The sequence below is a fragment of the Salvelinus sp. IW2-2015 genome, linkage group LG18 (assembly GCF_002910315.2).
Source record: "Salvelinus sp. IW2-2015 linkage group LG18, ASM291031v2, whole genome shotgun sequence".
NCBI classification, from domain to species: Eukaryota; Metazoa; Chordata; class Actinopteri; order Salmoniformes; family Salmonidae; genus Salvelinus; species Salvelinus sp. IW2-2015.
Window position 1 is genome coordinate 33,508,527 of NC_036858.1, and position 27,320 is coordinate 33,535,846.

At 44.9% G+C, this 27,320-nt stretch overlaps 1 pseudogene; it reads left to right on the plus strand.

The window, feature by feature from the left end:
• The first annotated feature begins 46 nt into the window (after window positions 1–46).
• LOC111977913 (solute carrier family 2, facilitated glucose transporter member 9-like) lies at window positions 47–27,320 on the plus strand (annotated as a pseudogene).

Genomic DNA, 27,320 nt, shown 5'->3' on the forward strand with positions numbered 1-27,320 from the left:
CCCTCAGCACATTAGACTTCTACAATAGGATGTCAGTTGAGTCGTCATGGCACCAAGGCTGGATGGGGGGGCTCTGACCCCCATGTTCTCTCTCACCGTGTCTATCTTTGCCATTGGGGGTCTACTGGGATCCCTCATGGTGTGCATGCTGGTCACCATGCTGGTCACCTCTGCTCCCCATTCGAGACGGTGTACATCTGCAGTCACATCTTTGTATGTGTAATGCATGTTGTTAGAAGGGACCCAATGAAAGGGAAGGCATGACTAGATTTGGAAAGTCCTGTCCTTTGAAGACCTTTGATTTGGTTTTGGTCAATGGCTGAGCCCTCCAGACTCTGCGGCTGCAGGGTGTCTGTTGGCCAGTTGACATGAACAGCCTCAGAGACACACTGCAGCATCTGGAGCTCTGGGCAATGGCACCCTGCCTGGCACTCTGAGCTACTCACATATACACACACCACTGAGGGCATTAGATTGTGCCTCCATCTATCACCCCTGAGTGACCTTCTGCCCTCTGACCCTAGAGATGACTCTGCCCCGGCTCCCTTGGTCTCCTCTGCCCTTCAGAGTACACAATGTCCGTCCTGTCTGCCTTTCAGAGTGCACAGTGTTTACTTACCCTGTGCCCTTTAGAGTTGTAACTCTTTGTACAAGCTACCAATGTTCCCTCTATTTTTTTCCGGCACTGAGCGAATTTCTGTGCAACTTCCGACTCGTGTTTACTGTGAACACAGCCTGTACCCGCTTTAAGTTACATTGTTTGTTTTTTTTTGTTTTTTTTGTGTGTGTACTTTTTACCCCTTTTTCGTGATATCTAATTGGTAGTTACAGTCTTGTCCCATCACTGCAACTCCCGTACAGACTCGGGAGAGGCGAAGGTCGAGAGCCATGCTTCCTCCAAAACACGACCCCCGCCAAACCGCACTGCTTCTTGACACACAGCTCGCTTAACCAATGTGTCGGAGGAAACACCGTACAGCTGGCATCAAAAGTCAGCGTACATGCGCCGGTCCGCCACAAGGAGTCGCTAGAGCATGATGGGACAAGGACATCCCGGCCGGCCGAACCCTCCCCTAACCCGGACGACGCTGGGCCAATTGTGTGCCACCTCAAGGGTCTCCCGGTCGCGTCCGGCTGCGACACAGCCTGGGATCGAACCCGGGTCTGTAGTGACGCCTCTAGCGATGCAGTGCCATAGTCCGCTGAGCCACTCTGGAGGCTTTAAGTTACAGTTTTAAGTGACCAAGTAGGCTACTGTGGCTATTTGATCATCATGTAGTCCTACCAGAGTGGCCTACCATAAAAAACAATGGAGAAAATGCATCCCATAACATTTTAACATGGAAATAGCTGTTCTATCATTCAGCCTACAGTAGCAGCCAATGTGTGGTGTTCACAGCCTACAGTAGGAGCCAATGTGTGGTGTTCAATGTAGGCCGACATTCCATGAGACTTTAAAAAAAACATGCAGAGCTTGACATTAACCTGTTTATCCACTTGTTGTTCAGACAAGGAGGTTACTTAAAATGTTGTTGTGTTGTGGCAATTGTCTATTTGCGTATAGGCCTACTGCAGCTCTGATTGGTTATGGCGCTGGTCTGTGTAGAGTACGGTCTGTGTAGAGTATCGCCTGTCAATCCAATAGAATCCTACTCCGATGCGCTCTGCCTACAACAAAATATCTTGCATAGTTAGTTTTGCATACTAAGTTTGCATAGTTTGTTTTGTTATGTTGCATTGAAAGTGGTTAATATTGCGTTGATTCGATCACAATTCCCACAGTAAAGGGAATCATTGATAGTGTTAATTAAGGATCCAACCCTTTTCTTAAATTTTCGCCTAAAATGACATACCCAAATCTAACTGCCTGTAGCTCAGGACCTGAAGCAAGGATATGCATATTCTTGTTACCATTTGAAAGGAAACACCTTTGAAATTTGTGTAAATGTGAAATTAATGTAGGAGAATATATCATAAAAAAACATGCGTTTGAAATGCAAGAGAAAGGCCACAATGTATTATTCCAGCCCCGGCACAATTGAGATTTTGGCCATTAAATGGCAGCAGTGTATGTGCAAAGTTTTAGACTGATCCAATGAACCATTTCATATCTATTCAAATGTTGGTTGCCCAAATGTGCCTAAATGGTTTATTAATACATTTTCAAGTTCAGAAATGTGCACTCTCCTCAAACAAGAGCAGGGTGTTCTTTCACCTTAATAGCTACTGTAAAATGGACAGTGCAGTTAGATTAACAAGAATTTAAGCTTTCTGCCCATATCAGATATGTCTATGTCCTGGGAAATGTTCATGTTACTTACATACAACATGAGTTAATCACATTAGCCTACCTTAGCTTAACCATCCCGGTGGGGACACACCGATCCTGTAGAGGTTTTAACTAACAGGGGAAACTCTAGAAAGTTGAGTGAACTTCGCAGGGGCTGATATTTCTTCTGCTCAGCAGTCCAGGTGTAGCTGTGCGCCTATGCACATGCACAGCTTAGATGGAGGATTGCGGTACACTCGCTCTGTCCCCTCTGCACTGCACACTACCTATACCCTTTGGAGTATAGGTACACTCCCCTATACCCTTTGGAGGGCAGTCAGTGCGCTCTCTGTCCCCTCTGCCCAGCTCTAAATATTTGTTTTGTATTCAGTGCTGGCTTAGATCTCATTTATCTGAAGCATTCAAACGATCTCACTGGACATTTGTATGCTAATGAAAGAGAACAATTTACGAGCACAGGTATGAGCTCATCAAGTTCATCTCCCAGCAGAGTTTTATGGGTGATCGGAACTCTCCACGTCCTCCTTGACTGTATATTAGGGGGAGACTTTACTACTCTGTCATAAAATGAATATACGTACGCCTCCTATTGCATCTGGTCCGTGTGCTTTTATGAACCGCTTGTGCAAATGCATAAATACAACAGTTTGGGGTTTGGTACATTAATTAGCTGGCTCTGATAATCTAAGCGTTTTAATGGTGGACGGCCAACCATAACTTGTGTGTGTTTGTGCGTGTGTGCAGGTGTATGTAGGAAAGGCATGGTGGTGAACTCGACGGTGTTGGTGTTCATCACTGGATCACTCATGGGCTTCAGAAGGATCTGTAGCTCTCCAGAGATGGTCATCTTTGGCCGCTTCGTCACGGGGATCCACTCCGTTACAAACAAACCAGTGTGTCCACTCAATGAGAGGGGTAATGTTCAGGGGGGAGAGTTTGAGTTAAGATTAGGATAAGGGTCAAGGTTCAATCAGTCAGAAATCTACACATATAAATGTTGCACAGTATCTGGATAAAGTTACGGATGTTGCAATGAAAAGAAGGTGAGTGTTTGCTCACTGCTGTCTGTTTTCTTGATTTCAGACTGGGGAAAAAACATCCCCGTTATCAATGTTGTGTTGTATTGTGTAGCTATCTCTCTGAGTGTGGTGCCCATGTACCTGGGGGGGAGATAGCTGCTAAGAACTTGTGTGGTTTTCCTCGGGCTTGTGCCCAGCATCTTCATCTGTGCTGGGGTCTTCTCGGCCCAGATCCTGGGTCTACACGAACTTCTGGGAAAGGCACGCCAAAAAACATTTCCAGGAAAAACATTAAACTTTAAACGTGGCGTTCATATGCTTAGAGAACCATATGTTTAGTCAGGTATTTGTGTTCATCTGCAGTGTCATTGACATTGAATGGTGAAATTGTTTTCAATGGTTTACGTATCGCATATTTTGGGCTACATGTGGACGATATGTTAGTGACACCTGTTGTCATGGTTACAGGAGGAGCCCTGGACCCTGTTCCTCTCGCTGGTGGTGGTACCCACCTTCATCCAGCTGATGCTGTTGCCATGGTTTCCGGAGAGCCCCACTACATGTTGTTGGAGAAGCACAATGTCTACGCCACCATTACAGGTCAGAATGCTTGACTCCATTGGGACAAGGTCACATCCTTAGTGTCTGAATAGTGTGAATAGTATAACCTCATGGCTGTGTTCATTTCCTGTGTCAATCTTGTTGTTCTAGTCATGTGCCAAACTCTTTAGTCAACTGTGAATAACAAAGTTCAAGTAATATTCATTTTCCTTGGGTCAGTGTTGTAACTTCCTGTTTTATTTCCTACATCAGCATTGAAATGGTACCGGACCAAGTGAAACATCCAGTTGGAAGTTTTTACATTTTTTTTAACCTTTATTTAACTAGGCGAGTCAGTTAAGAACAAATTCTTCTTTTCAATTACGGCCTAGGAACAGTGGGTTAACTGCCTTGTTCAGGGGCAGAAGGACAGATTTTTACCTTGTCAGCTCGGGGATTCAATCTTGCAACCTTTCAGTTACTAGTCCAACGCTCTAACCACTAGGCTACCTGCCGCCCCAGATTGAGGAGATGCAGGAGGAGGAGCGCTCTCTGTTGTCGGTGGAGACTGTGTCGGTATGGTGCCTGATACTGGATCCGTCTGTGCGATCGCATTTGCTCATTGATGTGTTCCTCAACATTGGCATGCAGCTCTCCGGCATCGACACTGTCAGACTACTCAGCTGTTTGCTATAGTGCTCCTCTCCTCTCCTTCCCTCACCCCTATAGCCCTTTCTGTTACTCTTTGTCCTCTTTGTTAGCACTCCTTGCCCTTTCTCTACCTCAACCGCTTTCACCCATCATTTACACCCTCCTCAGACTCTCTCATTTGCATGTCCTTCCCTCGCTCTCTCACCCTCTCTCTCCTACACTCTCCCTCTCTTCCTCTTATCCCTCTCTCACCCTCTCTCTCCTACACTCTCCCTCTCTTCCTCTTATCCCTCTCTCACGCTCTTCTCCCGAGCTCCTCCCACTCGTACCTTCTTCCCTCTCTCACCCATACACCTCACCCACCACAGTCGGGCCCACTACACCAAGAGGCTCAGTTGAAAGGCAGACCAAATATTGCCTCATCTTTTAGAAGCCTCGTGATCATGTTGTAAAAGCCCAAAACTACCAGTCATCATTTAACAGCGATTTGATTAGCTAATCCCTTCCTGAATTATGCTACTAAGATGCATTCATTATTCAAGTCATTACCAGGGGACTGTGGCCAACAAGTGCACATTTTACCCATCAGAGCTGAACTCATTAGAAGCCTCATCTCTGCAATGTATTTTTAGCAGCTAATTAGCTTTGGCAATCTATTTGAAACACAGGGAGTGAGGATGAAGATGGTGGTGGTGATGATGATGATGGTATCAGACAGATACCAGAGGTGAGCTGTAAGTTAAGTGGAGGTGACAAGTGGCAGGCCTTGTCACTGTTCTGTGAGCGCAACAGGATAGAGGAGTGTATTTGTGTGTTTAATGGGAGTGTATACCTGTGTGTGTTGGTTTCTCACTATCTCCGTCTGTTCCTCCTGCTGATTACCCCCCGTGTCTAGAGTCAACCTCCCCCACAGCCCCAAATTGAATTGAAATTGAATGTGAGTGGTTGTCCACTGTTACGCTGTGCCCATGCTGTGCCCATGCTGTGCCACCTGTGCCCATGCCACTCAAGCCCAAATGTGTCTGTCTCTCTTGCAGCTCTGGTTCTATACCAACAACATCTTTGAGAACGCGGGCATCTCAGCCCCAGTGATCCAGTACACTACAGTGGGTACAGGAGCTGTCGAGATCATCGCTGACCTCACTGGCGTGAGTCTATGGAGGAGTCATGAGATCGGTTGTTAGTTTGCGCTGTCATAGTTTTCTCTCTTAACGGTTCTGTTATTAAAGTGTTGTTGCTTTCCGTCTCTTTGTACAGTATCTTGTGTTTCTCTCTCTCTCGTTCTAGTGTTTTACAATAGAGAATCTGGGCAGAAGGCCTTTCCTCATCGGGGAGTTTCTAGTCATGGGATTCTGCTGTGCTTGGATCACTCTCGCCCTAATTTTTACGTGTGTGTGTGGGGGGGCACTGCATTCGTGTATTTACTATATTAATTTCCTCCTTGCGATACGACAGAGTGCTTTATAATATTTGATTAATCAATCCCATTTATATCATAAAGCCATTTTTACATCAGCAGTTTTAATAAAGGGCTTTACAGATACCCAGCCCAAAACCCCAAAGAGCAAGCAATGCAGAGGCAGAAGCACAGTGTCTAGGGGAAACTCCCTGGAAGGCAGGAACCTAGGAAGAAACCTAGAGAGGAACCAGGCTCTGAGGGGTGGCTAGTCTTTATCTGGCTGTACTGGGTAGAGATTAAAGAGTGGCCAACTATGATAGAAATCTCATGGAATATACTGACTCAGTGAGGTCATGGCAACTTATTTCTTCTACTTCACTATGCGTACAGGTTCACTTACCGTTCATGCGTTATGTCAGTGTTGGATGTGTGATCAGTGTCATCGCTGGTTTCTGCATTAGGCAAGTTGAGCTGCGTTCTTCTACATACTTTACCCTTACTTTAAGTTTCCATTTGAGCCGAGAACACACACACACACGCACGCACACGCACACGCACACGCACACGCACACGCACACCACCCGCACACACACACACACACACACACACACACACACAACACACACACACACACACACACACACACACACACACACACACACACCACACACACACACACCACACACACACACACACACACACACACACACACATACACATACACATACACACATATCTAGGCTTCATACAGGGAGACACCGGGGCGGGTGGCTTACCCGATTTGCTGGTGTCCGACCCCCGGTGCACTTTGCTGCTGTGTAAGGAAATGGCGCCCCCTGGAGGTCAAAGTTGAGCGGTTGTAAATGCAGCCAATGGCCTTGCTCTAATCTCCCAATTATCTGCCTGTGTGATGATGATGTTTACATCCCCTGTAAAAGAGACAAACGAGTGAGTGTTCTGTAGAGAGATGTATGCAGCCTGTGATGTATGTAGGTACAGTCCCGCCTACACCCCCCTTTGGTCCTTAGTGGATTGGCTCATTCTGTTTGGGATCCTGTCAATAATTAAGCCTCCTCGCGCCTCATTGGTCAGAAACATGATGTATGCTGCCGCTCAAGAGCAAATAAAGATGAATAATGAATCCTTTGCCTAACTCCTCATCAGTCGAAAGTGTTATTCCTCCGCCACCCACAATAATCAGGCACAAATAATTATGCACAAATAATGCTGCCTTGACTCATGTTCATTCATAGGGTCATTAGCGGCGTAGTGACACAAGGCGTTGCATAGTCATCACTTGTGACCAAACGTTATTAGACAGTCCACTTCCGGTAACACTTTATATGAAGGGGGTATACATAAAGCACTCATAACACCTTTATGAAACCAGTCATTACACCCTTTATGAATGTTGCAGTATCATTCATACAACATTCAAAACACATTTATTCGACAGAATTCATAAAGAGTCTTTCTAAATACAAGTCCCTTTACATTTTAGCGCACATTTTTTTTTGTAAAGAAAATCAAGATTGTGTTAGCCTGCTGAGATAAAGGCAGGGCATTAGTTTGTGGAGCTAATGCAAGTCTTCAGGTCTCAGCTAAGGTTGCTTATTACCTCCATTACAATGTCAAACAATTGCTCAGACGCCATCCAGACCTGGGTTTAAATAGTTTGCTTGAGCCTGAGCGTTTGCTTGAGCCTACCTGGAATGCCAGATGGGCTGGTAGGGTTTGCACTTTTGAGACTATCCCATTGATTCCATTGCACCAGGCAAGCTCTACTTGACATGGCTTTGGCCCCCCACCCAGCATGTCCTCGGTCCAGACTCAACATGGCGTCTTATCTAGCATGGTGTCTACCCTCACCCAGTATGGCCAATGCCTTTGCTCATCAGGACAGTAGGTTCGTTTAGGTTGTCCTAAATTGCTTACTCTCAAAAAACATAAATCAGGGCGAAAGCACTATGAACATTCTAATCTAGCCCGTCCCTCCCTGGTGTCAGATGTCCGCTGGGTCCTACTGCTACCTGGTGTCACTACAGACACCCTGGTTCGATTCAAGGCTGTATCACAGCCGGCCGTGATTGGGAGTCTCATAGGGCGGCGCACAATTGGCCCAGCGTCGTCCGGGTTAGGGGTAGGCCGTCATTGTAAATAAGAATTTGTTCTTAACTGACTTGCCTAGTTAAATAAAGGTTAAATAAAAAATAAATACAAAAATAATATGTGACAATGTTTGCCTAATTTCAGTTTATGTGACAAAACAAACAATGTAGAAAATCAGTGTACCATCTAAATCACTGCCAAATCTATTTTTTATGAAAAATATGGTATTGTCAGCTGTTTTGAAGCTGGTGGACCAAATCGAAAGTAAAATACTCGACCGAGTATCCACCAACGTTGCGGGGGAAGTGATGCAGAGGAGGGAGGAGAGTTGTTTGAATTCGGTGTTGTTGCAATTCGCCTAGTTTCATTAGGCGGCCTCAGTTTACAAAATGCCCCTTTTAATTATTTCATAAAGACACTGTATGTCAAATCATTCAAGAGAGTTTGTGCTGTTCATGCACAACAACGTACTGTATGTGCTAACTATTTTGAAGTCTTGCTTTCAGATTAAATTGGGATTGGCGATTATTCAGCAACACGGGCATGCTTTATTTTTGTCTTTTACATTACTATTTCAAACCAGTGCCTATTATTTTGCAGTCATTGCAAAGGCTGCAGCAGTAAGTGGGTAGTGGATATCTGAACTGCCAGATCTGTAGCTGAACAGGGTGTAGCTAGATGTGTTTAATACATACAGTACGGTTTTATCGAAAGCCAGTGTTATTTTCTAATATATTACTGTATTTGAATCAAATATTCTATCAAATTAATAATATGCTAAACTTTATGACGTAAATCAGGGATGGGCAATTTTTGTAGGCCCGCGGGTCAGTTTCCCCCCAAAAACTGTTTTACGGAAGTCAGTCAGGGTCTCAACTTACTGTTGAGAGTTAGAATAGTAGAATACACAAGGTGCAAGGTCGAAATTTGTGCATCATCAGTTTTTCTCTTGTTATGTCAGTCACTGACAGTCACTCAATAAACCCATGTAAGCTAAAAAATACATTTGATTGGTAAGTTAGTCTCGTCAGCTATCTAAACTTGTAGTAATCATGGTCGAATTACAGACCAATTGATTTTGTAAGTCACTCTCAGACATCATAAGTCATGGCAAAATGTAGACAAGTACGGGAAATTAGCTGTAAAACTGCTAATTCTTCTCTCCACCCAATAGCAAAATGTGTAGAACTGCATCCAAAAAATTGCCCCCAACAAAATGTTGCTTAGAGTCCCGAAAGGCTATGGCCGGCTCTGAACGCATGTGTGGGTATGGAAGTGGGTATGCAGACCCACGAGCCACTGCAGTCCCTCACAATGAGTTTTTGTGGCCCCCACCCCCATCAAAGTTGCCCATCCCTGATGTAAATTATAAATAAAATACTTTGGTCAGTGAAATCCAGGAGAGACGTTAACATTTGTTTTAATCATTGGAATCAAACACAGAACGTGATGTATGGGTTTTGGAAATGTACTTTTGGGGTTTGGGGTTGTTTGGGATGTGTTACCACAAGTATTGTTTCTAGTGCTCTTGTGCATCATACTAAACTTCACTGGCAAGCTCCGCAGATGTACTGCACATGTCTCTGCCTCCTAGACAGCTCTCTAGCAAGGCAAAAAGAGACAGCGGTTAGCCCCCACTGACTGACTCATGCTTGGCTCTGTAACCGGTGGACTTGTGCCTTTTCATTTACAAAGTGAATCCCCCAGACAGGGTGAACTTTTTCACTGTGATACAACACATGATGGAGTTCCTGTCTCCCCACAGGATGTTCAGGGGCAACAACCTCTGTCTAATTAGCAGTAGAGGATTCTACTGTGTCTCAGCTGACAGGGCAGACTCCCAACTCTGACACCCAGTGGCCAGAAAGAGAAGCGACGTTATAGTTCTGTAGGGCTGTCGTCTACAGTACACTGTGGCTGTGGTAGGGCTGTAGTCTACCCTAAAACTAATACACAACAGTACTATATTCTTCCCGACATCACTACATGTTCATATGTACTTTCTCACTTCTACTGCAAAAGCTCACTCAAACACAAGCACATTTGTCTTGGATACAAACACACTACAGTACACACACACAAACACAGCTCTCTCTCTCTCTCTGCAGCAGTGTAATTAATAGCAGCAGCACTGTCATCACAAGCTCTGTGGGAAGCCTTATTGCAGTGTGTCCCTGTGGCCGTGGAAGCCTGCCGCTGACGGATGTGTGTGTCGCCGTGACTCCCTTGACGCGCTACTGTCATGGCCGCTGATGGCATTAACGTGCAGGCAACACAGTGACAAATGCCCGTTATCAGTGAATGAGGCCGGTGACAAATGGAAGGGGCGCTCCATGGCCAGCCCTGTCATGGCGTAATAAAAAAAGATTGATGAGTCCCCCACACAGCTCTGCTAATTCGATTTAGGCCGCTCTCGCTGGCTCCAATTAAGAGAGGAAGGAGGAGAGGTAGCTAGGTGGAGGGAAAGGGAGTGAGGTGGAAGGAGGAGAGGTAACTACGTGGATAGAGAGAGACAGCAGCACCTAGATCTTCTGCACAGATTCTGTCAGACCTGGGCCCTAACAGTAAATCTTAGTGAGACAAAAATAATGGTTTTCCAAAAAAGGTCCAGTTACCAGGACCACCAAATTATAAAAGTATCGCGCGTGAACATACACCATTAACAATGAACAATTACACACAAAGACATGATGGGGAACAGAAGACTAAATACATGTAGATTGATTGGGGCATGAAAACCAGGTGTGTATGAAACAAGACAAAACAAATGGACATATGAAAAATGGAGCGGCGATGGCTAGAAAGACGGTGACATCAATTGCCGAACGTCCCCCGAACAAGGAGAGGAGCCGACTTTGGCGGAAGTCGTGACACACACATACAAATTCCATCTACACACCGTTGCCCTAGAGTACACAAAAACTATACATACCTCGGCCTAAACATCAGCGCCACAGGTAACTTCCACAAAGCTGTGAACGATCTGAGAGACAAGGCAAGAAGGGCCTTCTTTGCCATCAAAAGGAACATAAAATTTGACATACAAATTAGGATCTGGGGAAAAAATCTGTTATAGACCCCATTGCCCTTTTATGGATTGTGAGGTCTGGGGTCAGCTCACCAATCTCACAAAATGGGACAAACACCAAATTGAGACTGCATGTAGAATTCTGCAAAAATATCCTCTGTACACAACGTAAAACAGAAAAAAATGCATGCAGAGCAGAATTAGGCCGATACCCACTAATGATCAAAATCCAGAAAAAAAGACGTTCAATTCTACAACCACTTAAAAGGAAGTGATTCCCAAACCTTCCATAACAAAGCCATCATCTACAGAGAGATGAACCTGGAGAAGAGTCCCCTAAGCAAACTGTGACTGACCCAAAATGAAGGAAAGCTTTGACTATGTACAGACTCAGTGGGCATAGCCTTCCTTTTGAGAAAGGTTGCCGTAGGCAGGCCTGGTTCTCCAGAGAAGACAGGCTATGTACACACTGCCCACAAAATGATATGGAAACTGAGCTGCACTTCCTAACCTCCTGCCAAATGTATGACCATATTAGATACACATATTTCCCTCAGATTTAACAGACCCACAAAGAATTCTAAATCAAATCCAATTTCGATAAACTCCCATATCTTTTGGGTGAAATACCACAGTGTGCAATCACAGGAGCAAGATGTGTGATCTGTTTCCACGAGAAAAGGGCAACCAGTGAAGAACAAACACCATTTAAATACAACCCATATCTATGTTTATTTATTGTAACTATTTGCAAATCGTTACAACGCTATGTATAGACATAATGTGACATTTGAAATGTCTCTATTATTTTGGAACTTGTGTGAGTGTAGTATTTACCGTTCACTTTTTATTGTTTATTTCACTTTTATTTATCCATTTCACTTGCTTTGGCAATGTAAACATATGTTTTCCATGCCAATAGAGCCCCTTGAATTGAATTGACATGTTAAAGGAGGAGAGGTGGAAATGGAGCAGGGTCCTAGGCATAGCCGCGGGAAGCACGGGTGCTGAGGGTGCTGCAGCAGCCACTGTGTTCTTGGGGACCTTCAATGGTGCAGTAATCTTTTGGTACCCTTCCCCAGATTTGTGCCTCGTTACAATCCTGTCTCAGAGGTCTATAGACAATTCCTTCTATCTCATAGCTTGGTTTTTGTTCTGACATGCACTGTCAACTGTGGGACCTTATATAGACAGGTGTGTGCATTTCCAAATCATGTCCAATCAATTGAATTGACCACAGGTGGACTCCAATCAAGTTGTAGAAACATCTCAAGGATGAACAATGGAAAAAGGATGCACCTGAGCTTAATTTCGAGTCTCATAGCAAAGGGTCTGAATACTTGTAAACAAGACAATTCTGTTTTAATACATTTGCAAAATAATCAAAAAAACTGTTTTTGCTTTGTCATTATGGGGTATTTTGTATAGATTGATGAGGGGAAAACAATTTTTTATCAATTTTAGAATAAGGCTGTAACGTAACAAAATTTTGAAAAAGTCAAGGGGTCTGAATGCTTTCCCGAATGCCCTGTAATTTGATATGGATGTTCCGTGTCTTTGCACATAACTTTGCACCTTTTGATGTAAATGTTTGAGGACATGGTTTTGTTCTTTCTGGATTCCATTAGACTTGCAGAGAAAGGGACAGGGCAACAACTCTTACAATTCCGACTATTGAATCCTACAAGATACTGTTCTTAATTATACAACAACCTTATTGCCAAAGCAGAAATGCTGTAAAAAATAATAATCCCGCACTACAGACGGCTATATCTGTCTGTTAATACTAGTAAAGGCCCAGCGCACTACTTTAATAAACAAATATTTTTTACTATGATATTTATTAAATTTAAGAATTTTGGAACCACCAAGACTCTTCCTGGAGCTGGCTGCCTGGCCAAACTGAGCAAACGGGGGAGAAGGGCCTTGGTCAGGGAGGTGACCAATAACCCAATGGTCAGTCTGACAGAGCTCCAGAGTATCTCTGTGGAGATGGGAGAACCTTCCAGAAGGACAACCATTTATGCAGCACTCCACCAATCAGGCCTTTTATGGAAGAGTGGCCAGATGGAAGCCACTCCTCAGTAAAAGACACATGACAGCCTGCTTCTAGTTTGTCAAAAGGCACCTAAAGGACTCTCAGACCATGAGAAACAAGATTCTCTGGTCTGATGAAACCAAGATTGAACTCTTTGGCCTGAATGCAAAGCATCACGTCTGGAGGAAACCGGGCACCATCCCTAATGTGAAGCATGGTGGTGGCAGCATCATGCTGTGGGAAAGTTTTTCAGCAGCAGGGACTGGGAGACTAGTCAGGATCGAGGGAAAGATGAACGGAGCAAAGTATAGAGTGATCCTTGATGAAAACCTGCTCCAGAAGCGAAGGTTCACCTTCCAACAGGAGAACAACCCTTAGCACACAGACAAGACCGGACTTGAACCCGATCAAACATCTCTGGAGAGACCTGAAAATAGCTGTGCAGCGACGCTCCCCATCCAACCTGACAGAGCTTGAGAGGATCTGCAGAGAAGAATGGGAGAAAGTCCCCAGATGCAGGTGTGCCAAGCCTGTAGCGTCATACCCAAGAAGACCCGAGGCTGAAATCACTGCCAAAGGTGCTTCAACAAAGTACTGAGTTAAGGGTCTGAATACTTATGTAAATATAATATTTCAGTTTGTGGTATGCTGGTAATCACTGAAATACATTTAGTTTACATTTTTGTCACTAAAGTAGTGCACTGGGCCTTTACTAGTCCTGTATTAGCGGATGGATATAGATGTCTTCAGCGCGGTCTGCTTCCCCCCGTTGGCAAAAAAATCGCGGCACCCCCACCCCCAAAACTGCTTTCTAAGGACAATTTTACAGATCACTTTGGACACATTTTTGTTTGCTAAACAAGCTCCATACTGTTCCGGTAGGTGTAGTTTACAGGGTAATTATAAGTAATATTATTCACCATTCTCACTCTCTCATCACTATCTATCTAGCCCATTTACACCCCATCCCCAATGTAACAGTTTGTCCCATTAACTCCAACACCTTACATCTAATGTTGTCTGTTCTGTGTCCAATCAGTCCCCAATTAGCTCTGTCCACAACACCCACTTTGGACAGCCTCACTCTCTGTAGGAAAGGCATTTGCCACTTCTTCAATTTAAGCCTACTAGAAAGTGTGTGCCCTTAGGCCTGGAGGGAAGCTAAAGTCATTCCCCTGCCCAAGAATAGTAAAGCCCCCTTTACTGGCTGAAATAGCCGACCAATCAGCCTGTTATCAACCCTTAGTAAACTTCTGGAAGAAATGTTGTTTGACCAGATACAATGCTATTTCACAGTAAACAATTTGACAACAGACTTTCAGCACGCTTATTTCCCTATAAGCGTGCTGAAAGGGCACTCAACAAGCACAGCACTTACACAAATGACTGATGATTGGCTGAGAGAAATTGGTGATAAAATGATTGTGGGGGCTGTCTTGTTAGACTTCAGTGCAGCTTTTGACATTATCGATCATAGTCTGCTGCTGGAAAAACGTATGTGTCGTGGCTTTACACCCTCTGCTATAACAGAACACAGAGGGTATTCTTTAATGGAAGCCTCTCAAACATAATCCAGGTAGAATCAGGAAATCCCCAGGGTAGCTGTTTAGGCCTCTTGCTTTTTAAATTTTTTACTAACGACATGCCACTGACTTTGAGTAAAGCCAGAGTGTGTACGTATGCGGATGACTAAACACTATACACATCAGCTATTACAGCGACTGAAATGACTGCAACATTTAACAAATAGTTGCAGTTAGTTTCAGAGTGGGTGGCAAGGAATAAGTTAGCCCTAAATATTTCTAAAACTAAAACCATTGTATTTGGGACAAAATCATTCACTAAACCCTGAACCTCAACTAAATCTTGTAATTAATCATGTGGAAATTGAGCAAGTTGAGATGACTAAACTGCTTGGAGTTACCCTGGATTGTAAACTGTCATGGTCAAAACATATTAGTAGCTAAAATGGGGAGTAGTATGTCCAACATTATCAACAAGGCAAGTCCTACACTAGTTTTGTCGCACCTTGACTACTGTTCAGTCGTGTGGTCAGGTGCCACAAAAAAAGGACTTAGGAAAATTGCAATTGGCTTGGAACAGGGCAGCACGGCTGGCCCTTGGATGTACACAGAGAGCTAATACTAATAATATGCATGTCAATCTCTCCTGGCCCAACGTGGAGGAGAGATTGACTTCATCACTACTTGTATTTATGAGAGGTATTGACATGTTGAATGCACCGAGCTGTCTGTTTGAACTACTGGCACACACCTCGGACACCCATGCATACACCACAAGACATGCCACAAGAGGTCTCTTCACAATCCCCAAGTCCAGAACAGACTATGGGAGGTGCACAGTACTACATAGAGCCATGACTACATGGAAATCTATTCCACATCAAGTAACTGATGCAAGCAGTAAAATTTTTATTTAAAAGGCAGATAAAAAAACACCTTATGGAACAGTGTGAAATGTGAAGCAACACAAGCATGGGCACAGACACATGCATACCCACACACGATAACATAGGCACTATACACACACGTACACATGGATTTTGTACTGTAGATATGTGGTAGTGGTGAAGTAGGGGCCTGAGGGCATACAGTGTTTTGTGAAATCTGTGAATGTATTGTAATGCTTTTAAAATTGTATTAACTGCCTTAATTTTTTCTGGACCCCAGGAAGAGTAGCTGCTGCTTTGGCATAATACATATAAATACAAAATAGGAACCCAGGGAGCCATAAAACATACATTTCATCTCTCTGTTTCTCTCTGTCTGCTGCTCTCTCTCTCTCTCTCTCTCTCTCTCTCTCTCTCTCTCTCTCTCTCTCTCTCTCTCTCTCTCTCTCTCTCTCTCTCCCTCTCTCTCTCTCCCTCTCTCCCTCTCTCTTGTTCTCTCAATTTCAATTTAAGGACTTTATTGGCATGGGAAACATATGTTAACATTGCCAAAGCAAGTGAAGTAGATAATAAACAAAAGTGAAATAAACAATACAAATTAACAGTAAACATTACACTCACAGAAGTTCCAAAAGAATAAAGACATTTCAAATGTCACATTATGTGCAAATAGTTCAAGTAAAAAAGGCAAAATAAATAAACATAAGTATGGGCTGTATTTACAATGGTTTTTGTCCTTCACTGGTTGCCCCTTTCTTGTGCCAACAGGTCACAAATCTTGCTGCTGTGATGGCACACTGTGGTATTTCACCCAATTGATATGGAGTTTATCAAAATTTGGTTTGTTTTTAAATTCTTTCTGGATCTGTGTAATCTGAGGGAAATCTCTCTCTCTCTCTCTCTCTCTCTCTCTCTCTCTCTCCCCCCCTTTTTTTATTTCTGTCTCTCCCTCTTTCTCTCTTCTCATTGTGTCAGAGCTGTTACTGTTCCTTTTGTAAACATGGTAGCGGATAGCTGCTGAATGTGGCACTTATTTGCTACTTAGTCTGTCTTACAACCTGAGTCTCCTGTTTACCACGACCTTGTGACACACATACATGCATACACTCTCTCATACATCACACACTCACTCACACAGGCATGCACAGACACACACATACTAGGGCGGGGGCCAGAGTCAGAGGTGTGTTCTCCAGGGCCACAGTGAGATTGTTTTACTTGCTAATCATCCAGCCCTGCCCGAGGGCCACAGACAGCACTGCTGATGCTAATGTGGGCCCCAATAAGCATCCAGGGTTTTAGAGAGCAGAGTGGGTTTCTCTGGTGTTCTGACATTCTGACATGTTTATTCCTAGAGATCATTAAAGCCCTAAGATGTTGATTGGCCCCTTTCATTTTCGGATGTGTATTAGTCAGGGCGTTTCCACCTGTTGGCTTTGATGTCAGTGAGCTGTGTTGTTAAGTGTCTGTTGTCTGCCCCATCTCATGACTGCTGCTTGTAACGTGAGTCTGTAGCGTAGGTTAGAGGTCCTGCTTTATGTCAGTTGCTACAGTCTGAAATAATGCTATTATAGAGAGTATTGTAGAGAATGAAATGAAGAGTACTTATTAGTAAATATTGCTTATGCTATGAGCTTGGACTTCACACAACTTCACATATCAGTTGAGTTTATTTTCCTGGAGTTGTGCTGTCCGCACAAGCCTATTGTTTGGGTAAATGTAGCGATCTCAATCCCTGCTTTCTTTTCTTAAATGTTGGTTAATCTACTGATGCTTTTGTGGGTTTATTTGATGGTTTATTGACCTCGCTATTAAAATTCAGTGTTGTCTGCTGTCTTTACTCTTGCCCAAGTGCTCCTTTAGTAAGTCAGTCTGCCTCCCTGCCACAGAGGCACCAGGCACAGCCGGGCACTAGAGGGCGCCACAGACACACTCATGTACGCTTTCCAGTCTAACGTCAAATATGACAGCTTCTGGAACTTTTACAGAGAAACAACCAAGATCAAATGTAATACTTTGGTCAGCCCACTCTCCTTGTCAATCGCTCTCCTTGAATAAACCAATCAATCAATCAAATGTATTTATAAAGCCCTTCTTACATCAGCTGATGTCACAAAGTGCTGTACAGAAACCCAGCCTAAAACCCCAAACAGCAAGCAATGCATGTGTAGAAGCACGGTGGCTAGGAAAAACTCCCTAGAAAGGCCAGAACCTAGGAAGAAACCTAGAGAGGAACCAGGCTATGAGTGGTGGCCAGTCCTCTTCTGGTTGTGCCGGGTGGAGATTACAGCAGAACATGGCCAAGATGTTCAAATGTTCATAGATGACCAGCAGGGTCAAATAATAATATTCACAGTGGTTGTCGAGGGTGCAACAGGTCAGCACCTCAGGAGTAAATGTCAGTTGGCTTTTCATAGCCGATGACTACAGTTTATTTTTTTTGTCATTGAGAGAATACCATTGATGTATAAGACAAAGGTTTTCAGCATGCATATCATGTATCATTACCTCGGCCTTGCTTTGCTGCTTCACGTCGTGTGATCACAACATTATTACTCTGTGGGGCCATGACAAAACCAGCCCAGCACTCTGTCATTCAATCACAAATGCAGGGGGACATCTTACTTTGTTCATTTATGAGGGGAAAAAAACAATGTGCCAATACACAGCCAGTCGCAATACGCAAGGTGCCCATGTCTGTGACTTGCCTATTCTTCCACTCGAAAGGGAGTTAACCTTGAAACCTATTTGAAGTCATTGTGCCTCCGTTTTCTCTTTGTGTACTGAGCCTAATCTCAACGAGTGGTGACAGTTCACAACTACCTGTAATGGCGGAGTCCCCCAGTCAAAGGGACCTGAGTGTCTGCCCCTACGAATAACAATACACGCCGTTTCCCAGTTTGCATTGTGACAGTGTGATCCAGCAGTGGGAGCTGCCCTCTGGAAGGCTCTTTTACGGCTCTAAAGAAAGAGACACAAAAGAGGCTGTGGTCGAGCTGGGTTAACCTGTGACTGGAGCGGGGTGTAAACCGTGGACGGGTTTGACCATCCAGCGTTAACTGTGTAGGGTGAACCTAGAACCTATCAGGATAAAGTGTGGTCAGATGTTTAACTGTGCAGGGTTAACCATGTACTGTAGGGTTTCACCTATCATGATGAAAGACGGTCAGAGTTTTGACTACGCAGAGTTTCCTGTGTAGGGCGGTGAGCGTTAAGTGGGGTCAGGGTTTTCGATCACGTATGTTTAACTGGGTTAACCTATGAGGGTGTCCTGTGTTATCAGGGTTTGGACAGTCATGGGTTGAGCTATGGGAGTATGGTGTGGTGGTCAGAGTTTAGACCATGCAGGATTGACCTGCGGTTGATGAGGTGTGTTCAACACTTTCGCTTGTATGGTCAGGGCATGAGCCACAGCTAACCGTCAGAGTAACCATGCTCTTTGTAAGTCTGCATGGTATTCTCTGTTCCTGTTGCTGATAGGCCCGAATAAATCACCTTTCTTTCCCCATCATGGAATACAACACAGAATACACTGTATGCAGACACTGAATGCAGCAGGTGCGACTTCAAACTGGTGCAAATGGTGACCACAGCCTTGTTTTTAAATGTTTACAAACTAGTTTTTCTTCTTTTAATGTCTGTCTGTAACTTTCAGAAGAAGGGGTTATTTTCTCTCTTTCAATCAACAAACTTCTGGTATCAAACTATGCTGGATATTCATCCATTGCGCACCGCTTCTAGTTTCTTTAATTTCGTGACAGAAACTCTATAAGACAGAAGAACAGAAAGACACACCATAGAGGACAAAGATTTGAGTTTCTCTTCCCTCCACCTCAAGTAGTATCGTCGTTCAACTCTGTGTCCTAACTAATGTTTTTCACTCTACGGAGAGGCGAAGACATCCCATTGTAATTTGTCCAAATCACCCTGTAGGACAACCTGTTGTTTTCTGTCGCATGAAAACAACCCAAACTATGATGATTACAGGAGTGACAGTGACTATCACATAACCGTAATGGTTACTGAGCCTTGGCAGGAGGGATGGATGGACGGGAGAAGACAGACAGCAGAGCTGCAGCCCCAAGCACCCTACCACCGAAAGACCAATCACTCAGTTATGTTGGGGAAATCATGACACTCTCTCACACTGTGCTGTGTTTCTTTCAAACGATTTCCCTTGGGGCCCCTCAATCTCTCCCTGATTGAGTGATGCCTGTGCTTGTGTGTGTGTGGACAGTGACAGAGTCGCAGGCTGTCTTTGTGTGTGTGGACAGGACAGTGTGTGAGTGTGGTCCCTGCCGTGGCCTGGTTAGATGCAGCCTCAGAGCAGGGCTTTGCTCCCGACAGGGGGCTTTTCAGCCCTCTATTTATGAGCTCTGCTTTACATATTCATTCTGCTACTGTTAAATAAAGGCCAGAGGTCGCCTTCTCCCCTCTGAAGCACTCAGAAAGCCATAGAGAGTGTACTGGGGAGCATGTGGATGTGTACATCCTTAACTCTTGCCCTAACCCTAACCAAGTAGCTCCTCTGTTCTCCCCATAACTCCGCTCCGACCCTATCTTGTCCCTTCTAAAATGGCTGTCTAGGGCAAACCATTATGGTTGTGGCTCAATCCTCCTCCTCCTAACAAGCCCGTCTCAGGCTGGGAGAGAGAGGGAGAGACAGCTGGACAGATAGCAGGGCCGTGGTTGTCACGGTGAAGCTGTTTGATTGGCAGATGGGGGGGTTGATTGATAAGGACCCCCCTGCTATTCCAGCGACAGCTCCTGTCAGAGAGTCAGCACACCCCACATGAAATGTATCAACTGGTCCCGTCAACATCCCCCACCCACTCCCAGACCCCCACCCTTACTCCATCACAGAGACTCCTAGAGTCACAACTCACAGACATGTTTCTGATGTCTTAGAGAGGGATACAAAAATATACATTTTCCTGATAACTTCACTGTTTTTGAGTAGACTATAACGGATTTACATTGAAAGTAAGTCTTTATACTGCATGCATTCGTAGGAACATTTCTAGCCCATGGCGAGAGACAAATATGTGACAGTACATCAAATGTCCTGAAAGTACAGCAGTGTGACAGTTTACAATATGTTTTATTGTCCATTATGACCTTATTGGCATGAAGTGCTGGATTTCATGTGAGGTTGCAGCAGGGCAAGTGTCAGACAAAGCTTCTCATTGACCCTGGTGGCTATTTCAGTTCTCTGATAACAGGACATACAGTTTTTTGGGGGGAATGAGGTCGGGGGAAGAGGGAAGGGAACTGGTGGCAGAGTAAGTAGGGTGGGCCATTGGTTCCCAAACCTTTTTGCTTTAAACCACCAAAAGTATTTTTTACTCCATGGGGAACTAACCATTCAGAAACAATGACAGATACTTTATTTGGTTACTATAGATTTTTGGGGGTTGGAGTTTGTGGCTGAATTTGAACAGTGTGTGTGTGGACTTAGTCCGAGGCTGTATTGGAGTTGGGGGGAGGGGGGTGATGTATGGAAAGGGGCCTGATTGCTTGTGTGTTAGGGGAGATCGGTCGGTGTGTCTCGCTGGACAGTGAGGGTCTTGCTCTGTGGGTCCAGAGGTTATCAGGGCCCCAGATATGAGGATCCCTCTGTCAGCGCAGAGGGGTGACAACCACACCGACAGGCCCCGCGGGAGCACAGAGATAACACACCTGATTGACGCCTGAGGGAGAAAACGGAGAACGCTGCTGGCGGAATGTGCGCTCTGTCGTCTCTCTTTCACCCTCCATCCCCACCCCAGCCGTAGAACATTCCTCAAGGTTCCACCACAGCTCTAAATACAGACTGTTTACCTAATTAGGTATACACAACAGAGATGGGTAGGAAATTCAATATAAATCATTCACAATATCTCCTAGATCATGAACATCACATACTGTAAAGGGTGATCAGAATTGGTGTCTGCTAAAAAATAGCCGTATCAATTGAAAGGTCAAAGAGCTTGGTTAAGGATGACACTGATGACATGACAGTTAGCCCAGAGTAAATTATCTGGTAAGAGTTCCATAGCTTTGTGTGTTAGCAACAGCCAGGGTGTTAGTCGGGTTGGGCTCAGTTCTGGATTTCAAATGACCTGAAATTCTATTCATGATATACAGTGCCTTCAGGAAGTATTCATACCCCTTGACTTATTCCACATTTTGTTGTGTTACAGCCTGAATTCAAAATGGACTAAATATACAAATATACATACATTACCCCATAATGACAAAGTGAAAACATGTTTTTTGAAATGATTGCAAATGTAATTGAAAATGAAATGCAGACATCTCATTTACATAACTGTTCACACCCCTTTGCTAAGACAATCCAAATTGAGCTCAGGTTCATCCAATTTCCTTTGATCATCAATGAGATATCACTACAACTTAATTGAATTAGAAACAACACACCCGTCTATATACTGTAAGGTCCCACAGTTGACAGTGCATGTCAGAGCAGAAACTATACCATGAAGTCCAAGGAACTGTCCGTAGATCTCCGAGAGAGAATTTGGATGAGGCATATATCTGGAGAAGGGTATAAAGCCATTTCTAGAGTGTTGAAAGTTTCCAAGAGCACAGTGGACTCCATCATTGGGAAATGGAACAAATATGGAACTACCCAGAATGCATAGAGCAGGCAGTCCAACCAAACTGAGCAACCTGGCAAGAGGGACCTTGGTCAGGGAGGTGACCAAGAACCCAATGACCACTCTGACAGAACTACAGAGATGGGAGAACCTGCCAGAAAGACAACAGTCTCTACAGCACTTCACCAATCTGGGCTTTTTGGGAGAGTGGCCAGACAGAAGCAACTCCTGAGTAAAAGACGCATGACAGCACGCCTAGAGTTTGCAGAAAGACTCTGAGATCATAAGGCAAAAGATTCTGTGGTCTGATGTGACAAAAATGTAACTCTTTGGCCCGAATGCAAAGTGCTATAAACCAGGCACAGCTCACCACCTGTCTAACACCATGTCTACCATGAAGCATGTTGGTGGCAGCATCATGCTATGGGGATGCTTTTCAGCGGCTGGGACGTGGAGACTGGTAAGGATAGAGGGGAACAATGAATGGAGACAAAAACAGGCAAATCCTTGATTAGAAACATCTTCAGAGTGAAAGCAACTTTAGACTGGGGTGAAGATTTATATTCCAACAGGACAATGACCCCAAACCTACAGCCAAAGCAACGTTGGAAAGGCTTCAGAACAGGAATGTCAATGTCAGAGTGGCCCAGCCAAAGCCCAGACTTGAATCCCATTGAAAATATGTGGAAAGATTGGAAGATTGCTGTTCACCGCTGCTCCCCATCTAACTTGACAGCGCTTGAGAAAATCTGCAAGGAAGAATGGGCGAAAATCCCCAAATCCAGATGTGCAAAGCTGATACAGACATAACCAAGACGATTCAAAGCTATAATTGACTCAGTGGTGTGAATACTTATGTAAATGAAATATTTCTGTATTTAATTTTCAATAAATGTGCAAAAAAATTCAAAAACACGTTTTCACTTTGTCATTATGGGGTATCGTGTGTAGATGGGTGAGAAAAAAATATGAATTGAATCCATTCAGGCTGTAACACAACAAAATGTGTAATAAGTCAAGGGGTATGAATACTTTCTGAAGGCATTGTGCAAATCAGAAACTACGTTTTTTCAGTTTCCTAATTGATTTTCAATTTAAGCCCAGATCCAATAGAATATCAGCGATGTGTGCAGTGTGCATATCTGTTATTTCTCTAGTAGCCTACTGGGTAAATCAAGTCTGATCTAATGCAGTGGTTACAGTTGTATACCCGACCCACAACCCAACCACTTTTGGGACCTTGAACCCTCCGCCCCTTTGGCCCCCTGCCCACAGGGTCACTACAGCCCTCTCAAGTCATAGGTCAGCCCCTGTGGGCATTACAGGCGTGTAGCCTGCCGGGTGGAATCCATGATTCGTTCCCCAGCTTGTCTGTAACATTATGTTGCCATGACAACGCTATATTACGGGCTTTTAGAGGAAGTGGGTGGAGAAGGGCCTGACAGTAGACCTCCAAGGGACAGCAGTTCATGGGTGTGTGTCTGAGTGTGCGTGCGTGCGTGTATGTGTTTGTGAGAGTGCATGCATGTCCGCCATGCAGACCTCCCTAAGGTCGAGAGTAGCGCAGCTCAGTTCAGCGTAGCACCGCAGCAATCTCCACGAAAAATGATTTCAGCCTTATTGAGCCCCAATGCATACCTTATGCCTGCTCTGTGCAGGTTCATGTAGAGTGTGACTGTGTAGGCTGCAGGCTGTGTGGGGTTTCAGACTGCCTAAGCCCCAGCCCCACTGGCCCTAACCTGCAGCCCTGCAGCGCATGGTAAAGACATCAGGCCTTTCCCTTTGAAGGGGACCACTGAAACACAACAGCTCTCAACACGCTGTGTCTCTCTTTTCAACTAACCCTCTCCCTCCAAATTCCTGCAAGACCCTGCTCCCCTCTGCTTTTTCCATTTATTCCCTCGCTTGCTCGCAGATCCCTCTTTCCCTCCCTTTCTACCTCCTTCCCTGCTCTGTCACTCACTCACTCTACTTAACCCCCCTCCCTTCCTCACTTTACTTATTGCTCTCCCGCCCTCACACTCCTTCTTTCACTCTTTCTCTGGCTGTTTCCGTGAGTGCACAGACAGGTCATGAGGTACAGTATTCTCCGAGTGCTCCTAGAAAAGATAGTGATAGGTGTCATGCAGTAGTCTGGAAACGGTGATACTGTTAAGCATAGGGAGAGAATATTGGTAAAGCATAGGAAGCATTGGTCGTTGACCAATTAGAGCCTACTTTATGACTAGACATGACCAATTTCAGTCTTTATTTCCATGATTGCTGCCCATATTAACTATTGCGTGTGACATTGCGTGCTGTCCCGGGCTGATATAAATTGCGGTCTCTCTGTAGCAGAGAGAGTGAAAATAACTATCTTTAGCAGTGGAGGTTGCTGAGGGGAGGACGGATCATAATAAGCGGTGGAACTGCGCAAATGGAATGGCATCAAACCATGTGTTCGACGTATTCCATACTATTCCGCTCCAGCCGTTATCACAAGCCCATCCTCCCCAATTAAGGGGGCACCAACCTCCTGTGATCTATATATTCTATTAGTTGCACATCGATGACTGTCCACATTGTCCCTCTGTGACATTTTGGGTACGTCTCCCCTGCCGTAGAGGAATGCAGCGTGTCCGGCGTCTGTCAGAGACGCCACACATGCTCCTCCACTCAGCCATATGGTGCCCTGGCCTCTCCAGGAACGTGAACACTGTCACTGCACTGACCTCAGACCAGTTAGGGAAACCTATAATGTCATTGTCATGGTGGGACTGTTAATTCAGCTCTGGGGGAGGGAATCTAGGGTGTTAACTGTGGCTCTATTCCAGAGTTCGGGGTTGGGGTCAATTCCATCTCAATTAGATACATTTGAGAAGTGCCAGGCACTACCAATGCATTTCCAAACAACATATAAGAGAGGAAAGGAGAAGCGATAAGAGGACAAGGAGGGATGGGGAGGAGAGGATATGATATGGTATGATATTGGGTGGAGTAGGGGGATTGGCTAGGAGTAGGCTGAGACAACAGACGGACGTGGCATCCCCTCTACTCCCTTCCTCCTCTCTTTCATCCCTTCATGTTTATTGGCTTTGTTAAACAGTTAACAATGTTACTTTGGGGATTTTTATGAGATCACGTTATGAGAGAGAGATTTTAAGTGTTCTCCCTCTAATTCTTTCTGTCTCCCTCCCCTCCCGGAGGACCTGAGCCCTAGGACCATGCCTCAGGACTACCTGGCCTGATGACTCCTGGCTGTCCCCAGTCCACCTGGCCGTGCTGCTGCTCCAGTTTCAACTGTTCTGCCTGCGGCTATGGAACCCTGACCTGTTCACCGGACGTGCTACCTGTCCCAGACCTGCTGTTTTTGTCGCTCTCTCTCTCTCACCGCATCTGCTGTCTCGACCTCTGAATGCTCTGCTATGAAAAGCCAACTGACATTTATTCCTGAGGTACGGACCTGGTGCACCCGCTACAACCACTGTGATTATTATTTGACCCTGCTGGTCATCTATGAATGTTTGAGCATCTTGAAGAACAATCTGGCCTTAATGGCCATGTACTGGTATAATCTCCACCCGGCACAGCCAGAAGAGGACTGGCCACCCCTCAGAGCCTGGTTCCTCTCTAGGTTTCTTCGTAGGTTCCTGCCTTTCTAGGGAGTTTTTCCATAGCCACCGTGCTTCTACATCTGCATTGCTTGCTGTTTGGGGTTTCAGGATGGGTTTCTTGTATAGCACTTTGTGACATCGGCTGATGTAAAAAGGGCTTTACCTTCAGTGAGGTATCTGAGAAGTTATCGCTCAGATAACACATTGAGTAATGAATGAGTCTCGTTATCGAAATAATCTCCTTCGGTGGATGACTGACACTACCTATTAACAGAAAGGTGAGCTGACGGGGTGTTGCTCTCTCTCCCGGACACGTTGTTCATCTGGCTTAATTGAATTTGACACACATCGTCCATCGACAGGGCAGACAGGGTTACCATCAATTCTTGTTCCATTTGAAAATATGAATATTAAATTGCATTATTATCAGAGGATGTCGCTATACTGCATTCTTTGTGGCTTGTTAAATGTATCATTCACAGTGGTTTGAGATGGTAGCCTTGTGTATGATTCTCACATGTATGCTTGGGACTTCTGAAGCGTCATCACTTTATGCTCTATATCTTGTGTGTGGTTTGTGTGTGTGCGCGAGTGTGTTTGCTTGCGCATAATTGAAAAACACAGACAAGCAAGGCAGAGAGAAACTCCATAAACTCTTTGTTAACCCCCCACATACACACCTCACAGAGCAACCTCTGGTTAGGCATCCAAAGAGACCTATCCATAGAGATGTATTCCCACTCTCTCACATACACAGCCAGGCAACTAGCATGGAGGGTCAGTAGTCCGAATGGGGAACTTAAGACACATTTGTGATTTGAATCACTGGAATACTTCTTCCCCGACCTCACACTATGAGCACCACTAGAGCCCATCAGGTTTCCGCCGCTCCAGGCCTTAAACCCACGCAGTCCTGTGTGACGCAATTTGCCAACTGGTGGGAACAATTTCCCGAGCTTTTGTCCGTTCCACATAAAGGCTGGACTCTCCTTCCTTGCCCCGTCTACCTCACTCCTTCGCTCACTCTCCTTCCTATGGCATATGGTTTTTATGTCCCGACTCAGCCCAGGGGATAAGGACTGTGTGTGTGTGTGTGTGTGTGTGTCTCTCTGTGTCTCTGTGTGTGTGTCTCTCTGTGTCTCTGTGTGTGTGTCTCTCTGTGTCTCTGTGTTTGTGTCTCTCCGTGTCTGTGTCTGTCTGTCAGTCTCTCTGTGTTTGTGTCTCTCTGTGTCTCTGTGTTTGTGTCTCTGTGTCTCTTGTAATTTGTGTCTCTCCGTGTTCTCTGCGTTTGTGTCTCTCTGTCTCTGTGTTTGTGTCTCTCCGTGTCTGTGTCTGTGTTTGTGTCTCTCCGTGTTTGTGTCTGTGTGTCTGTCTGTCAGTCTCTCTGTGTTTGTGTCTCTCTGTGTCTCTGTGTATGTGTCTCTCTGTGTCTTTGTGTTTGTGTCTCTCCATGTCTGTGTCTCTGTGTCTGGCTGTCCGTCTCTCTGTGTCTCTCTGTGTCTGTGTCTGTGTGCTTGTAAGGCTGAGTCTGGTCCTTGCAGCGGCTCTCAGACTTTCACTCACTCAGCCCCTCTAATTCTCAGCAGCGGCAAGTTGCCAGGTATTTTACTGCCTAAGAACCATGTGTCTGTGTTGCGCTCGTAG